This window comes from Palaemon carinicauda, chromosome 5 (assembly GCF_036898095.1).
Source record: "Palaemon carinicauda isolate YSFRI2023 chromosome 5, ASM3689809v2, whole genome shotgun sequence".
Classification (NCBI taxonomy): Eukaryota; Metazoa; Arthropoda; class Malacostraca; order Decapoda; family Palaemonidae; genus Palaemon; species Palaemon carinicauda.
Window position 1 is genome coordinate 117,187,050 of NC_090729.1, and position 17,500 is coordinate 117,204,549.

Consider the following 17,500-nt stretch of genomic DNA (forward strand, 5'->3'; position numbering starts at 1 on the left):
TTTCTCAGTAGCACTACGGTTAGGACATTCCCTCTAACAAAAATCATAACTGAAGGATTTTTCCTTCATATTTGTGTAGTTTTTCCCGGTATGTTCAATGTCTACATGGTTACGTGCGTTTAAATTGTCACATATGAATATTACATTCTTGGACACACTGCGTAGATTGAAATAATTTTTTTTTCTCAAAGAGGAATTTGATTATAAAAACACATTCTTTGACTTAACGAGCAATTATTCACTGAATCACATCCCAGAGAGAGAGAGAGAGAGAGAGAGAGAGAGAGAGAGAGAGAGAGAGAGAGAGAGAGAGAGGATACTATCAGTCCTAAATGACAAGTGACCATGAGTGGTTAAGACGGAGTCTAGTATGATGAGGCTATGACCATCTCCCAGTGTTGCCATTTCAGCGCATTTCGCGCTACGTTTGGCGAGTTTCTGGAGAACTTAGCGCGTTCCATCCTATCTGGATGCGCTATTTGACACTTTTTAGACAAATACAGGCCGAAATGTAGAGCGTTTCTACCTGATTGCATTTCAGAATGTTTTGCCTAACTGACTGTATTAAAACAATTTCCGATTTATCATTGTTATTTCCAAAGAAACGATAGTTTATTTGTTTCCTTATTTAATTTCCTCACTGGGCTATTCGTTCTTCCGTTGGAGCCCTTGTGCTTATAGCATCCTGCTTTTCCAACTAGGGTTGTAGCTTAGCTAATAATAATAATAATAATAATAATAATAATACGGTTCAGAAGCTCTTGCAATACGTTTTCAATATCAGAAATGGCAACTCTGATATCCGGACTCGGCGTCGTTGCCGAACTCAGCGAGCTGCCGAAGTCGAATTTGGCGAAATCAAAATCAGTATCCTTTCAGCAGCGAGTGAGTGTGGATGTACGCGCGCACCGCTTATAGTGGCGTCTGTGAATTGTGAAATGAAAATTGGCTCTCTGTTGGCCATGGATACATTAATTTCGCAGTCGTTGGTATTTTAACGACACTGTAAGTGGTGATATAAGATAATTGTTTTAATAATGTATATAATCTTAACTTTTAAATAATAATCCATTTGGAAAATTAAGTGGACGCTGGAGTGTATTAAGTTTATATGCGCGGCTCGAGTGAAAAATGTTATTGTTCTATGGTAGTTATAGCAAACATATTTGTTATTGTTATGTGTGTAATAGCAAAAACATTTGTTATTGTTAAATGGGAGTAATAGCAAAAACAGTTCACTTCAAAATAATGGTAATGTTGAAAATGAATAGTCAACAATTTTCAATGCCCTACACGGTGAAGTTTAGACATAGGCCTAGTATTGCAACGGTACTCTTCACACACACACACATATATATATATATATATATATATATATATATATATATATATATATATATATTTCCAGATTTTGTTTATAGTGTGGCGTGATTTTGCAACTTTGCTGGTATTTAGTAAGCAATTTTCATCCTTTGTTCTGTGCAATTGCTCGCCAGTGTTCGCCACATGATACTACGATGTATTTTTGGTTTCGTCCTTTTGCCATAGGCCTAGTCTTGTTCGTATTTTATGAATGGCGAGTTTTGAGTTTGAATCCATGGAATTAATTGGTTTGTTTTGAGTTTAATGTTATGAATTGTGTGTTTTGAGTTTCAAACCGTGAACTTCTTGATTCAGTTTGATTTTACTTATATAAATGGCGGCTTTTGAGTTTAATTTCATGAAATTAAGTCTTGATTTGTTCGGAAATTTGTTTTATAAATGGTGGCTTTTGAGTTTGAATTCATGGAATTAATTGATTTGTTTGGAATTTAATGTTATGAATTGTGGGTTTTGAGTTTCAAACCGTGAAAATAATTTTTGATTTATTTAGAATTTAGTTTTTTAAATGGTGGATTTTGAATTTGAATCCTTGAAATTAATTGATTTTATTGTAATTTAGATTTTTGAGTTTTAAACCCTGAAATTAGTTGATATTATTTGAATTTAGTTTCATAAATGGTAGAGTTTTGAGTTTGAATCCATGAATTAAAATCTTAATTTGTTTGGAATTTACATAAAGATATATGCCGTAAATTTTGATCGTATGTAGACCTAATACCTTACTTCACTCTTGCTGTGCCTATGCCTAAAATTGTTCTATTAAATGAAAGAGATCTTATAGTTAGTATCATCATTCATCATTTCAGCCTTCCAAAGTCCTTTTTTGGATGTAGGCCTTCCCCAGGTTTCTCCACAGACTTCTATCGCAAGCTATTCAGTGCCACTGTTGCTTATGTTGATCTAAGTCATCTCGCCAGCGGGTTTTTTTTTTTTGTCTTCCTCGGTTTCTTGTGTATCCTCGGGGTGTCCAGAAGGTTGTTCGTGACGTCCATCGGTTGTCTGTCATCCTGGCAATGTGCCTTGCCCAGTTCCATTTGAGCTTGCTAATGGTTTCAAGGATAACCGTTAGTTTTTTTACGTATCCATTTAGCTGTTTTTCTATCCTTCCATGTTAGATTTAGCATAATTCTCTCATGTGCCCTCTGCATTGTTCGTAATTTAAGGGGAAGCTTTTTTGTTAGATTCCAAGTTTCTTTAATACACAGTTCTTTCGTTCATGAGTTAAAGATCTGATATCTACAGCGTCTTGCAGTATATAATGCTTACTAAAGCACTTGCATGCTAGGTACCGTGCGCAAAGTTTTGAGGGACAAGTCCTTTTACGGTTATCCTGCAAACGGAGGCAGCCTCGTAATGAGCCCTGATAAACTGTAGGAATACCAAGAGAAAAAGTCCACTTCCTTTATGCAATACCTCGTTTGTTGGGTAGTTGAATTTGGTAAGACTTCAAAAGTTCAAACTTGCTGCAAATCTTTTATAGTTTATTTCATTATTTCCTTTCCTCACTGGGCTGTTTTTCTTTGTAGGAGCCCTTAGGCTTATAGGATCCTGCTTCTCCATTTACGGTTGTGACATAGCTAATATTATTGTTACTATTATTATTATTATTATTATCTAAGCTACAACCCTAGTTTGAAAAGCAGGATGATATAAGCACAAGGGTTCCAACACGGAAAAATAGCCCAGCGAGGAAAGGAAATAAATAAACTATATGTGAAACAACGAATAAAGAATATATAATATCAGTAACAACGTTAAAATAGATCTGCCACATATAAACAATGAATAGACATAATGGCATCAGTTACCGTTAGCCTAAGTATGCCATTTTTTACGTATTTCATGTTCAAGCTAAAAGAATCTTAAAGAAAATATTTATTGAGGAATGCGTGCTTTAATAAATATTCTTCGTATAAATTACATTTGTATGATAAAAACTAACAAGGAATTAAGCTAATATCCGTATCCAATTTTATTCTATTTTAACGACTTTTAAAGTGTACAGATTTGTAGTAATTTCGAGAAGTTATAGATAAGTCAAAGTTACAGTAACACTTATGTTTTATTGCTCAGAAATGCGAAGAGAAAGTTTTCATGAAATGTATCATGCATTCGCCTTTCATTTATAGATTATCATTATTATTTGCTAAGCTACAACCCTAGTTGGAAAAGCAGGATGCTATAAGCTTAAGGGCTCCAACAGGGGAAAATAGCAGAGGAATTGGTCAGTGACCATGGCCTAGAGACTGACCTTATATACATATAACAGCTCCTAAGCCTCATCTCCACCCAAGTTTGGACCAGGGATGGCTAGGCAATAGCTGTGGATACTCATAAAGGCTCCTCCAATCCCCCCATCCCTAGCTCACAAATATAGTGAGGTTGCATGCACTACATGTAGCTATGGAGGTTGAGCGAGTCCCGAACCCCAGTTTAGCAGATCGCCAGGCAGTGACGTATTTAATTAGACTACCACAACTTTATAGATATAGAGGGAATTTAAGATGTTAAATATTTAACAAAGGTTAGTCAATTATTTTGATTAATTAGGGTAATGATTTTAAGCTCCTATCGATCGGTGTGTAATAAACATTTTAACAGTTGACACTGAAACTTTCACGACTAATTTGTAAGTTTATGCTTAATTTGAAGCATTATTAACCTCTTTCTGATGTAGATTAACTAAATCCATTCCGCGTACATTCGCTTATTAATTAACTTTAACCTGTTTCAATTTCAACTGGTATTTTATCACTTTTACATTTTTCTTTACGCATAGGCCTAATACAAGTACCTCATTACACGTCGTCGCCCCTTGGCTTGAGGTAACCGTTTCATTTTATCATAAGGCTGACGGCGTTGTAATAATTTACAATGTGTATTAAGTAGGCCTACTGTATTTTTTCTTTATCTCACTAGGTTAATTAGTCACAGATTTTCTTTGGATGACAAATTTCACATTACGTAATAGGACTTCATTTAGTCATTATAATTACCGTAAAGTTGATGTTTCGTGTTCTTGGTTTACTGTGAGCAATTGAACCTTTATCCTGTTGATTGTGAGTTACTCGCAACACTAGTGACATTTTAATGTTTGTTGTTGGAGAGTGTTGTTATTTTGGCAGATAAGAAAAGAGCAATAAACAGTTTTTTCTGCACTTTCTGATGTATTGACGGTAAAGATGTACGTATATGAATTGCGAACACATAGTCAAGTATTTGGAAAGCATAGGCTATATAAAAGTTGTCCTTTGTCTATGATAAGGCTCGCAAAATGTTCCTTTAATCCGGGTCTCATACATTTTACTTGCTTTCCTTTACGGGCTGTTTTTTATGGTCCTATACAGCAGGGGAATCCTGCTCTTTACAGGACCTCCACAGTCAATTTATCATGATCGTCCGTAAGCTTTCAACATTTCACACAACCTATTATTATTATTATTATTATTATTATTATTATTATTATTATTTGCTAAGTTACAATCCTAGTTGGAAGAGTAGGATGCTATAAGCCCAGGGGCCTCAACAAGGAAAATAGCCAAGTGAAGAAAGGAAGCAAGGAAAGATAAAATATTTTAAGAACAGTAACAACATTAAAATAAATATTTCCAATATAAACTATAAAAACTTGAACAAAACAAGAGGAAGAGAAATTAGATAGTGTCTGAGTGTACCCCCAAGCAAGAGAACTCTTGCTCGTTTTATTGTCAAATACACACATCTAAGCACTTAGAGAACAAGAAAGTTTTCAGTTTCTTCTTGAAAGCCTTAACATCTTCAGTCTTTCGAATGTATAGTGGGAGTTTATTTTATAGTCTCAGGGCCTTATATTTAAAGTTTTCTAGAACCTACAGTAGACATACTGTACATCTAGAGCTTATTGTATAGTCTCAGGGCCGTGTATTCAAAGGCTCTAAACTAGAGCCTAGAGTAGATATACAGTACATCTAGGTTCCAATAATTTGAAACCACCTGTAGGGTCTAGTTGCCACAACTTCATGTAATTAACTGCTACCGTATTAGGGTCACTTATTTCGTATTTCACCCGCATGTGTTCATGCGCTCTGGTTACAAACCCGTTTCACAACACTTGTATATTATTATTATTTCTGGCAACTGTTTTCGATGATTTATTCTTAGGTAGTTACTCTATATAAAACGAAATGTAATCGTTGTAAGACATTTGGTTGAAACGTGTCAGACACAACAGTTCTCAAGATAAAGCTTAGTGTGTGTACGTGGTATGTAAAAGGAGACTTATCTTGACAATTAAATAAACAAACTAAATCTTGACAATTCTCAAATAAACAAACGAAAGGTGTCTTCGTGTTCTAGTGTCAATATTATTATTATTATTATTATTATTATACTTGCTAATCTACAATCCTAGTTGGAAAGGCAGGAGGCTTTAAAGCCAAGGGCTCCAATAAGAAAAAATAGCCCTGTGAGGAAAGGAATGTAAGTTTATTGGCCTATTTAAATGATGTCAGGTATTAGCATAAGTTTTTGTATGAAGGAAAGCAGACCTAGATGCGCAAATAGTTATGAAATGTTGATCCAGAACCGTCTAAATGGTCTACGGAAGTAGATGGTAATAATAAAAGGAAGGTAAAAAGTTTATATCAATACAAAGAAGTATTGACGGTTATAGAAAAGTGTCCCATAGTACTATAAAGAATAATACAGTATCCATAGTACTATGAAGGAAAATACATTATCCATGGTACTATGAAGAAAAATACAGTATCCATGGTACTAAGGAAAATACCGTATCCTTAGTACTTTGAAGATAAATACAGTATCCATAGTACTATGAAGGAAAATACAGTATTCTTAGTGCTATGAAGAATGATACAGTATCCATAGTACTATGAAGGCAAATACAGTATCCATAGTACTATGAAGGCAAATACAGTATCCATAGTACTATGAAGGCAAATACAGTATCCATAGTACTATGAAGACAAATACGGTATTCATAGTACTTTGAAGAAAAATACGGTATTCATAGTATTATGAAGAATAATGCAGTATCCATGGTACTATGACGGAAAATATAGTATTTATAGTACTATGAAAAAAAAACATTATCCATAGTACTCTGTAGAATAATACAGTATTCATAGTACTATGAAGAATAATACAGTATATTTAGTATTATGAAGAATAATACAGTATCCATAGTACTATGTAAAAGAGTACAGTATTCATAGTACTATGAAGGAAAATATAGTGTTCATCGTACTATGAAGGAAAATACAGTAACAAGAGAGTGTGGAGAGAGGCTAACCAGGTCATAGACTAAAACCAATAACAGGACACATGGAATCTAAAAATAGTAACACATGGTTCGATGACGTCACAGAAGCACATCTTGATCCCTCGCCGACAAAGACAAGAGGAGGCATTCGTATGCATTTCTCGTAGGTCACAGTCTACGACAGGCTGGTTTGACGGTTTTTTTTTATGTAGGCTATACATAATTTATGCATTTTAAACTAACTGGCTTTTCTTCTTATGGAGTATTTTAGTTGTTCGTTATTTCTCTGTCATATGCCAGAGAACTCCAAGTCAATCATCATTTCTCTTCTGGTTTGTATATTACTTGTTTCGTTTCCTCGCTGGGCTTTTTTTCCCTGTTGGAGCCCTTAGGCTTATAGCATCATGCTTTTCCAATTAGGGTTGTAGCTTAGCTAATAACAATAATATTAACCGATCAGCGTTTTCGATTTTAATTGTTCATTACTCTTCTTTTAGTTTATTTATTCCTTATTTCTTTTCCGCACTGGACTAATTTTCATTGTTGGGAGCCCTTGGGCTTATTATAGCATTATATTTTTTCCAAATAGGGTTGTAGTTTAGGTATTAATAATAACTAGTTAGGGTTGTAGCTAAGCTAATAATAATAACCAATTAGGGTTGTAACTTAGCCAATAATGATAATAACAACCAAATTTGGTTGTATTTCATGGAATAATGATGATAATACTACAGTGGCAATCTATTTGTAGCGAATTATTTTGTGGTAGACCACTCATTATTGATATTGAATGGGTTGGTTTTATTAAGCCCTACATCGATTAGAAAGATTGGATGTCAGTAGAGATTATAATTCCATTTCGGCGTGAACAAAATACTCTTATATATAGAAATATATTTTGTATATTTTGACATAAAATAATCACATTTGCTCTTTTCTTCAAAACAATGATTATTCAATGCTTATTTTAGTTTGCTGATTTTATCATAATCACTTAGGCGTAGACCTAAGTGGGAAAAAATCACATGGAATAGGTTATATAAGTCCTATATAGTTCAAATGGCAATGATTTATAATTTAAGGAATTGTAAGTTAACAATTTATAAAAAATAGATCCAAATATTTTACTCGGTTTGTATATGGTCTCAAAATCTGAATGAAACTGTGTTAAGTAGAATATTGTTGACAATAACAATCCAAACTTTTAACAATAATGATTTTTTTTTGTATGAGATAATTGAATAATTGGAAATTATTTTACCATAATATTTTAAGGACATTGAATGGATTAGGTACGAGTGAAATTGAGTGCCCCTCTAGTTATTATTATTATTATTGTTGTTGTTGACATTACTCTAGTATTTAGGATTATTACTATTGTTATGAGTTTTCGGTATTTCTATTATCATTATTTTGTCGGAAGCATTATGCAGAAGTAAGTCACCAGTGGCAGAGAAATACATTAAAAATAGAATATCTTTAAAGAATAAGTCTAAAGATTTTTCTTCTTATCCTATCCAATATCATTCTCAGCATCGCCCCCCGCCCCATTCCTCTTCTTTCTATCTATCCCTGACTACTTAACCGCTGGGAGAAGAGGGTAATCTCATTTAGGAGAGGGACACTTAATCCTGGCCATATATCTCAACGATTATTGGCTGTTTTTTTCACTTTGCTTTCTCCTCCATTTATAGATAGCAGTTTTCTTTTAAAGTATTGCTTTCTGACATTTGAGGCTTTTACGAAACGATTGGCAATGTTTTTCTGTTAATTTGTTGTGGTTGTTTATTAAGAACAGGTTGATATGTCTCTTTTTATAGTTTATGAAAAATCGATTTTAATGCTACTCTTCCTATCACATATTTTAATTGTTCATTTTGTTTTAGTTTTTTATTTTTTCCTTTCCTTTCCTCAATTGACTATTTTTTTTTTCTATAACGTTTACAGCGCTTCCCGAGGGCTAAAATCACTGTCAGATCTTTGCTCAGACGGCATCTATAACGTTTAAAACCCTCCCAGAAAGGTAAAATCACGGCTAGATCTTTGCCTAGAGCCTTAGACTGTTGTAACCCTTGGGCTTATAGCATCCTGCTTTTCCAACTAGGGTTGTAGCTTAGCAAGTAATAATGATAAATCCTTGAAATTAGGATACATTAGCTTTCTGGTTACTCTTACCTTGTTTTTAAAATTCTTGCGTTTAACTCTTAACCAAGATCCAGAGATAAGAGCACCAATTACCATATGATGAACACCCAAAAGAATCTTACCATCGCGGTGTGTGTGTTCATTGGTCTAAGGGATCACCACTACCCATCTCCACTTCTCGTGGACAGGTCGTTTGGGCTCCCCCATTTTACAGAGGGCACTAAAACCTTCGTTCCTTCACCACACAGTAGGTCCTCTCCTCTTATAAGCCTCTGACGCTCTCCAGAGGAGGTAAAGGATATAGAAAACCCATCCTGTCAATTAAGCTGCTACTCCATGCGGTCGTAGTTGAAGGACAGGTTTTGAGAGGTGACATCCTTTTCAGGGGTTACTTTTCTAGATATGGTGTTGTTTATTTCTCTTTGAGATTTTTCTTTTGTTCTGCTTAGGTTCAATAGAGTTGGAGGGAGGCTTTGCTTTGTGGTGGGTTGTATTGGCATAAGATCGGTTACATGAAATTGGCTCTTTTGTGTTGGTATTTGTTAAAAGGTATACGCGATTTGACTTGGAGAGGTGAATAGTAGGAGTGTCCTTATTCTATTAGCTATCTGGATTTTAGGCAATTCTCTCTCTCTCTCTCTCTCTCTCTCTCTCTCTCTCTCTCTCTCTCTCTCTCTCTCTCTCTCTCCGCCAACGCCAGGTAGAAGTGTAGTATTTTACTGTATTGTTTGGTTACGGTAAATTAAGAATTTGTACACACAAACGGCACATATAAATTGAAGTTTTTGATAGTCTATAAGCTAATTTATTGAGGCCATAATATTCGTATTTGATCCCAAGATGCTTCTTCTGTTCTACTCACAATGTTAGATGTTGTCCACATTGGAAGGTTGATCGGCAAACTATTTTTGTCATGACTTGATAGTTTGGGTTAATTGGAGTGTATAGTTTTTTACGCATAGATGTCAGTATATATATATATATATATATATATATATATGTATATATATATATATATATATATATATATATATATATATATATATATATATATCCCTCTGGGGGATACTTTGACGTGGTGAAAAGGTTTGTGAATCGCCATGATCAGTAGAGCTGTACTAGTCAGGGAGTTACCCATACTAAAACGATCAGACTAAAGTTTCCTACCATCACCAATCCGCAATGGGCAGCTTGGTGATGAAGTGGCCTAAACCCAGACATGAATAAGGACATGTCTGAGGCCTTTTTCCTGCAGTGGACTAGAAACGACTGCATTGTTATTATTATTATTATTATTATTATTATTATTATTATTATTATCATTATCATCATCATTAATATTATTGCCACTCAACGTGAATGGTATTAATGTTTTTTTTTTCTTCGACCCCGTCATTTTGATGTTTATTTATAAATATATATATATATATATATATATATATATATATATATATATATATATATATATATAACTCTTTGTTTATGCTTATAGTTTTTTTATAAATAAACTTGTGAGTCAGATAGGCTTGGATTTTTAATTGATACTATTGTTAATAATTTTCCGTAAATCCTAATCTTTTTCATATTAATGTACAATGAATATTTCTCATTTTCAGGGAGTGAATAATGAACAATGAAATAAAATCCAAGAACTCGGTCGGATCAAATGGATTTAGTGTATGTTATATTTATAGTGAATATTAAAACAAGAATCAGTGGACTGTAGAATTAACACCAAGTTGGATTTATCAATCGAATTATCCCAAGTTCGTCTTCGCTTGCTTCCAACTTTGTGGACCTTCAGGAAAACAGGTAACGTTATGAAAGTTTCAAGTTCGTTTACCTATCAAGTATTTTAATTTCTCCTTTGCTGTTTATTTTCTTTTAATCTGTTTATTATCAGAACTGTTACTGAAGAGTGTTCAGGTTTTGTTTTTTTATTATTTCTCCTTTGAACAAAAGATGGTATTTCTTCTAAGATTTTTTTTTTTTTTTTTGTAAATTTTAAGTAAACCACTTATCTTCATGGTTCAATTTTGCGTTATCATAAAGTGGCTTGATTCATATTTGTGATATCGATATCATGTTAGTTTTAATCGTAGCGTAATGAAACTTGCATGAATTTACTGTTATGTACAAAGCTGGAAGTGATTAAATTTTGGAAGGTCAAGGTCATAGTCGAGCAAAATGTCCAATTCATGTCATCAACCATAAGTTTGGACATCGTTGTCACAGAAACTTCAAACTCGGTTCAGATTTGAGTGTTGGGCGATAATATGAAAAATTACCATCCTTGTGGTAAAAAGTACAAGTTTTCCAATGAAGTAAATTGAATTAGTTAATAAAATTTCCCAGTCGATGTTCCCCCATGAAATCAATAAACTTTGGACGAAAAACAAACATTTGATTCATTGAGGAATTTTGGCTAAGATTTTTTTTTTTCTTTTTTTTTCTTTTTTTTTTAGGCTGTAAAAAATCAGATATTTCTATATTCATTTCTCATGATGAATATTATATTGCAAGTTGTTGTCGTTATTATTATTATTATTATTATCATCATCATTAATTGCTAAGCTATAACCCTAGCTGGAAAAGCAGAATGCTATAAGCCAAGGGGCTCCAACAGGGAAAATAGCCCAATGAGGAAAGGAAGCAAGGAAAAATTAAATATTTTAAGAACAATAACATTAAAACAAATATTTCTCGTATAAACTATAAAAACTTTAACAAAACAAGAGGAAGAGAAATAGGATAGAATAGCGTGCCAGAGTGTTGCGTGATGATTTTAACATAACATAACATGACACAGATTGGTATTCGTATGTGAATGTTTTACGATTCGTTATGTAATGCGTTAAAGACAGTCTTTATTTGTATGTGTTCTTTATATTTTACTGCTTATTGTTGGTATAACTTTATCGATCATTTCTATAGATAAGTTTAATATTTCATGATAATGGCCGTTTACCCACTTATATGTATATGATAAATTTTACACATTTAGATGCATTTTTCATATTCAAATAAGCAATATATTATACTAGCTTAATATCCGGATTCTCTCTATACCTCGGGATCAGAGACCCAAAGGGGAATCAACTCAAAGATAATTGTTTTTGGTGGGCCGGAGAATCGAACCCTGGTCTGAGAAACTGGCACGACAGTGACATACCATATAGCCACGAAGAGAGCTTATTTGTATATGTATATACTGTATATCATAGTTATATATTGAATTCTCTGTAGCTCGGGAAGAATTTACTCCCAAAAGGGAACTACAGTATAAATAGTATTTATTTTTACCCTGGCCTGGGTTCGAACCAATGCCATTTGGGTTTCATTTCCTGGAAAATAACCGTTTCTCTGCTGGATTTCTCTGAGAGACTTCGACTAATCCCAGATCTGAGTTATCTTCGGCAAACTGATAACAATGATTGATAGACTGTAGACGAGGGATTTAGGAAGGTGGGGATATTTGGGATATTAAAAGTTTACTTTGGAAACCGAGGGCAGTTGGAAATTATTAAACAGATAAATGAAAGAGTAAAGATGACGTTTTAAAGATGGTGAGTAGTCTGGATGAATGTCTGTGTGGAGAGAGAGAGAGAGAGAGAGAGAGAGAGAGAGAGAGAGAGAGAGAGAGAGAGAGAGTCTTGGGATGTCAGACAGAGGACATAGTCTCTTAATTTTCGATGCATTTATTCACTTGCTTTAGCTGTGTTGTAGCTGCCATACTAATGGCCCTATTCTCTTAGTCCCTCTCAGTTCATGGCCCTTTTTCATCCTCTTGATAGAAAAATCTGATGTTATATGAAACCTGTGCAATTTATAATCGTCAAAATATTAATCATTCAAATTGAAAAGGATTATTTATTTTTTCATGTAATTTCTTTAGTACATTTTCTCTTTTTCTTGTTTTTATGTGTTCTATAGACATTTTAATATTTTGAATCAAGGAATATAATGTTGTTTTAAACTATTTTAAACTTTCTGGGATTAATTGCTGTTGATACGTGGAAGTGATTCAATTTTGAAAGTCAAGATCGAGCAAAAAGTTATATTTTAGGATTTATGTAATTATTATTATTATTATTATTATTATTATTATTATTAGCTGAGCAAGATGTTATAAGCCCTAGGGCTTCAACAGGGAAAAACAGACCAGTGATAAAAGCAAATGTGGAAATAAATGAACTATACGAGAAGCAGTGAATGATAAATATAAAATATCTCAAGATCAGTAATAACGTTAGAATAGATCTCTCATATATAAACAATGAAGAGAGACTTACGTCAGCCTGTTCAACATGAAAACCTTCGCTGTAATTTTCATGTTCTTGATATACCTTTCCATGATAGTGGCTTTGCCGTTTAATAAAAGGCTTTAGATACCACCTTATATAATAAATTTGTCCTCTGTTTCGTGCAGGTTATAGTACACAACAATACTTCGTTACCTCCGCCAACGAAGTTGGAAAGAGGTTATATTTTAACCTTTGTGTGTGTGTGTTTGTTTGTGAACAACTTGCTGGTCATAATTGTAATCGTAGAGTAACGAAACTTGCAGGGATTAATTGTTATGTAAAACGCTGACAATTATTGAATTTTAGAAGGTCAAGGTCATGGTCAAGCAAAATGTTCAATTCACGTAATCAGCCATAAGTTTGGACATCGTTGTCACAGAGACTTCAAACATGGTTCAGATTTGAGTGTATTAAAATCCACGCCAATTTATACATGTTAAGGTCAAAGATCAAGGTCAAGCAATTGGTCAAATTTTGGTCATCAACCATACGGCCTCAATTTTAATCGTAAAGTAATGAATCTTGCAGGGATTTTAAACTCTTATGTGGAGAGCTGGAAATTATTGAATTTTGTAATGCCAAAGGTCAAGGTCACGGACGAGCAAAACGTCCGAAAGCAGTCCAAAAAGTCAAGAAATAAGCTGCCCTGGCGGATGTCTGCGCTCTACTGAGTGCCCAACTAGTCTGTTTATGTTTTGAAGATACACTTGATATGCGAGGAAGTCGAAATCAGTATACATGAGCATGAGTTATTTTATTAGTATACAAGAAAGGTGTATATATGTTACACCCTATGGAAATGCTGAAGTTTATTTTATAGTGGAATATAGCGGAGCTGACATGAGTCTTTTTATAGTTTATATATGACATAGCTGTTTTTGACGTTGTTAATAGTTTATATAGGACATAGGCTATATATCTGTTTTGACGTTGTTACTGTTTTTAGAATGATTTATTGTTAATTTATTCTCATCATTTATTTATTTCCTTATTTCCTTTCCTCACTGGGCAACTTTTCCCTATTGGAACCCTTGGGCTTATAACATCTTGCTTTTCCAACTAGGGTTGTAGCTTGGCTAGTAATGATAATAATAATAATCATAATAATATAGAAGAGTACTCCGAAATATAATCGCAAATGATATGGTCGATACAAGCGTAGATGATATGTCGCCGGTGGAGAGAGACTCTTTGTTTGGGATCACACGTTGTCTTAAGATTTTACATTTTACTAGAAGGGGAGAATTTGTAACATGGAGGGATTATACTTCTAGATTAACTAGGAAAACATTGCTGTTTTATTTTAGTTTAGATGTCAAGTTTTATATAAAAGAATTAACTATATTTTATTTTAGTTTAGATGTCAAGTTTATATAATAAGATTAACAATATTTTATTTTAGTTTAGATGTCAAGTTTTATATAATAAAATTAACTATATTTTATTTTAGTTTAGATGTCAAGTTTTATATAATAAAATTAACTATATTTTATTTTAGTTTAGATGTCAAGTTTATATAATGAAATTAATTATATCTTTTATTTTAGTTTAGATGTCAAGTTTATGTAATAAAATTAATTATATCTATTTTATTCTAGTTTAGATGTCAAGTTTATATAATAAAATTAACTATATTTTATTTTAGTTTAGATGTCAAGTTTATGTAATACAATTAATTATATATCTTATTTTAGTTTAGATGTCAAGTTTATATAATAAAATTAATTATGTCTATTTTATTCTAGTTTAGATGTCAAGTTTATATAATAAAATTAACTATATTTTATTTTAGTTTAGATGTCAAGTTTATGTAATACAATTAATTATATATTTTATTTTAGTTTAGATGTCAAGTTTATATAATAAAATTAATTATGTCTATTTTATTCTAGTTTAATGTCAAGTTTATATAATAAAATTTTAATTATATCTTTTATTTTAGTTTAGATGTCAAGTTTATATAATAATATTGATGTAGATATGTATTAATTATACGTCGCCCCAAAAACAGGCCAATTTATTTAGGTTAATTATATATCTTTGAATTTAAATACATTAGTATTAAATTATGCATGCTGTATCAATATGTAAAAAACAATTGATAATGATTTTGAAAACTTAGTAGACTTCAAATAAAAAAGAATTGAAAGTTAGACATTTAAATTTCCTGGTACTTTTGGAAATTATCTAAATTACTTTTAGTCAGGATTTAATCGAAGTGAAAATTTATTCTCTCTCTCTCTCTCTCTCTCTCTCTCTCTCTCTCTCTCTCTCTCTCTCTCTCTCTCTCTCTCTCATCAAGGATACATAAACATAATCGCGAATCAAGTCGTCTTAGGTGGATAGATTTTATGCAGTATAAATAGCTATTTTATGCAATCTAAACAACTATGATTAGTAAATATGGCTAAAGACAATATCAGTGAAGGATTCTACACAAAGTGATAGACGTCACTTCAGTGTTTGCTATCATCTTTTTTTCCAGCTTTTACCCTCTCTGTCTTCCAGGGTTGCCAGGTTGGCCTTTTTGCGGACAAAAAACTTCAAATTTGGCCTTTTTCGTGCTAGATACCTAAATTTAGCCTTTTTAAATTGGTTAGTCTTGAATGGTATATTTTCGGCCTTTTTCTACTATTAGGTTGGCCTTTTAAAGCTGCAGTTCATCAGACGTTGACCTTTTCTCATCTGGAAAACCTGACAACCCTGACTCAACCTTTCTTGGCTAGTCTCCGACGCTATCCGGACTGTCAAAAATGTTGAAGCATAAGTAATGTGACGTGAAGGGTTTACATTCTCTCTCTCTCTCTCTCTCTCTCTCTCTCTCTCTCTCTCTCTCTCTAGGATAAATAAGTAAATGTTATAAAGAAGCTGAGAATAATTCAAATAAATATTTAAATGGAACCACGTCTCTCTCTCTCTCTCTCTCTCTCTCTCTCTCTCTCTCTCTCTCTCTCTCTCTCTCTCTCTCTGATAAATAAGTTCCTGTTATAAAGAAACTGGAAATAAGTAAATACTTGAATGGAACCATCTCTCTCTCTCTCTCTCTCTCTCTCTCTCTCTCTCTCTCTCTCTCTCTCTCTCTCTCTCTCTCTCTAGGATAGATAAGTAAATGTTATAAAGAAACTGGAAATAAATAAATTCTTGTATGGAACCACCTCTCTCTCTCTCTCTCTAGGATAGATAAGTAAATGTTATAAGGAAAATGGAAATAATTCAAATAAATATTTGAATGGTGTAAGTAATGAATACTTCTTGCTGTAGAATTAAATCAGAACCATCTCTCTCTCTCTCTCTCTCTCTCTCTCTCTCTCTCTCTCTCTCTCTCTCTCTCTAGGATAAATAAGTAAATGTTATAAAGAAACTAGAAATAATTCAAATAAATATTTGAATGGTGTAAGTAATGAATACTTCTTGCTGTGAAATTAAAATCAGAACCATCTCTCTCTCTCTCTCTCCTCTCTCTCCTCTCTCTCTCTCTCTCTCTCTCTCTCTCTCTCTCTCTCTCTCTCTCTCTCTCTCAAGATTGAGACTAAATAAATAAGTTATAGATAAACTGAAAATAATTAGAATGAATACTTTTCTGTGAGAATCAAACCTCTCTCTCTCTCTCTCTCTCTCTCTCTCTCTCTCTCTCTCTCTCTCTCTCTCTCAAGATTGAGAATAAATAATTAAATTATAAATAAACTGAAAATAATTGGAATGAATACTTTTCTGTGAGAATCAAACCTCTCTCTCTCTCTCTCTCTCTCTCTCTCTCTCTCTCTCTCTCTCTCTCTCTCTCTCTCTCTCTCTCTCTCTCTCCTTTTACACTTTTCACACGCCTGCGTCAGCTTTCCATAAGGTAAACGAATACCGTTTAGCGGCATGGGCCCGGTAGGCCTATCGCCTGAACTTTCCACATGAGCTGATTTGTGGAGATTTTTTCTTGTTAACGTCTCGCGCGTTCACAATAGTAAGATGGCCAGCAAGGGTCACCTAACAATAGGGGATGCTCCGTTATAGATGGAGGTTCCTCTTCAGAAAGGTGGAATTATTGTTCTTCTCATTGTAAGGTGTTGCTACTACTCATACTGTAGTATCGCGAGGTTTGAAGGTGGCTTGTGAATGGCAGAGGCAGTGGACAGTGCTATTGCCTTAGGTTGCGTGGCGAGGAGGCTAGGGCGCTGATTATACGCATATTATTATTATTATTTATTATTATTGTTATTATTATTATTACTAGCTAAGCTACAACCCTAGTTGGAAAAGCAGGATGCTTTAAGCCTAGGGGCTCCAACAGGGAAAAAAGCGTAGTGAGCAAAGGAAACAAGGAAAAATAAAATAGTTAAAGAAGAGTAACATTAAAATAAGTATTTCCTTTATAAACTTGAACAAAACAAGAGGAAGAGAAGTAAGATAGAAAAGTATA

General features: G+C 33.4%; 1 long non-coding RNA gene across 2 annotated transcripts in view; it reads left to right on the top strand.

Annotated features, from left to right (window-relative positions):
* The first annotated feature begins 878 nt into the window (after window positions 1–878).
* The window catches only part of LOC137640532 (uncharacterized), a 263,785-nt gene continuing 247,163 nt past the window's right edge, over window positions 879–17,500 (top strand). For both annotated transcript variants that reach the window (XR_011044388.1, XR_011044389.1), the window contains exons 1-2: window positions 879–1,005; window positions 10,405–10,600. This is a non-coding gene — a long non-coding RNA (uncharacterized lncRNA). The remainder of the gene's footprint in view (window positions 1,006–10,404; window positions 10,601–17,500) is intronic.